At 40.8% G+C, this 1,629-nt stretch overlaps 1 non-coding gene across 1 annotated transcript; it reads left to right on the top strand.

The window, feature by feature from the left end:
- Positions 1-1,107: 1,107 nt before the first annotated feature.
- Positions 1,108-1,214, top strand: LOC111879335 (small nucleolar RNA R71). The gene has a single exon (XR_002846061.1). It is a non-coding gene; the product is annotated as a small nucleolar RNA R71 (small nucleolar RNA).
- The last annotated feature ends 415 nt before the right edge of the window (positions 1,215-1,629 follow it).

Below are 1,629 nucleotides of genomic sequence, written 5' to 3'. Positions count from 1 at the left end.
GCTAACGAGTGTATATAAGATCATGTAGGAACTTCGCGTATTCTGGAATTTTTGAAAGTGAATCGATAAAAGGGGTATTAATAGGAATACCCTTTATTCGCTTAATAAACTCCAGATGTTCCCTTTCCAGTGGAATGAGATGTGCTCGAGACAGAAACGACAAAGGCGGTCGGTAAGCCAGAACGGAATCTGAATTTTTCTGTTCAGACTGAGCGACGTTATGAGCATGGCGGGCTCAAAACGTGAGTCCGGATGGATTTGGCTCCACTTCTGGGGCTTCTAAAAACATAGAGATTGCTTCTTCTTCAGAATCAATTGCCATAACATGGGATTGAGTTCTCTTTTTAGGAATTTGAGGATATAGCTTCTCATTCACCAAAGTTGTAAGTTGGCCAAGTTGAGCTTCAAGGTTGTTGATGGAGGCTTGCTGATTTCTCAGTGAGTTTTGTTGGTCAATGATCATGGCTTGATGATTTTTCATCAAGGTCTGCTATTATTTCATCATTGTTCTTTGATCCTTCAATGTTGCATCAGTATCATCATGTCTCTTCTATGAAGCTTCCATGAAACGAACCAACATAGACTCCAAATCAACTTTCTTCTCACCTTGTGGTTGCTCTTTTTGGTAAAAACCCCGGCCAGTCTGCCTGAATTTATCCTCCTTCTACTTCTTGTATTCATCATAAGGTAGCCACTCCTTCTTTGGTTTCCTCCAATTTTCATCATACTTTTCGCCACTCGAGTAAAAAACATGACTCTTCCTGTACTCATATTCATCCAATTGGCAATCCTTAGTCATGTGTGGCCCACTGCATCTCTCACAACCAAATCTTATTGCATTAATTGATTGGTCCATTTAGGTCAATCTCCGGTCCATAGTATTGAGCATTGCCATAATACAAGCTTCTCTTCAGAATGTGCTCCCCACTGACTTTTGCTTCATCTTGTCTTGGGTTGTGGTACTCACGAGAGTGTCTTGCGAATTCTTCAACTAACTCCTTAACCTCCCTTGGATTTTTGTTTGTCAATGGACCTTGAGAATCAAGGAGTTGTCTTGTCATTACATTGACCCCATCATAAAAAATAGACATCTCTTGTTTAACATTTAGATCATGTTGATGACAATTCCTTAACAACGCTTTGTAGCACTCCCAAGCTTCGTATAGTGACTCCCCCGATTGTTGCTCAAAGTTGTCTATTTCCTTCTTGAGATTAGCTATATTGGAAGGAGGGCAAAAATGATCTAGAAATTGCTCACGCATTTGAGCCCAAGTAGTGATTGTACCAGGAGGAAGTACTTTTAACCAGTCTTTTGCAGCTCCTTTGAAAGTGACTGGTAGCATCCTTAGTAAGATGGTATCTCTATTGACATTCGGGACATTGAAGTAGTTAGCAATGTCGTTGACCTCATCTAGATCCATAAATGCATCCTTATGATCCTTCCCATAAAATGGGATATCCTTAAGTGCAGTCAGGATGTGTCCCTTCAACTCGAATGTGGTAGTGCAAAGTATCGCTGGTTGTACTAAACCTTGACCAACATCTTCTCGAATTCGCTTCTTGTAAGCTCAATTGACATTTCTTCAATGTTTGCCATCTCGTTTCCTGGCTCGTTCTCGGGTTCACTCG

Source organism: Lactuca sativa, chromosome 3, assembly GCF_002870075.4.
Source record: "Lactuca sativa cultivar Salinas chromosome 3, Lsat_Salinas_v11, whole genome shotgun sequence".
Taxonomy (NCBI): Eukaryota; Viridiplantae; Streptophyta; class Magnoliopsida; order Asterales; family Asteraceae; genus Lactuca; species Lactuca sativa.
Note: the sequence above shows the minus strand (reverse complement) of the source record. Positions and strands in the feature narration are given on the sequence as shown.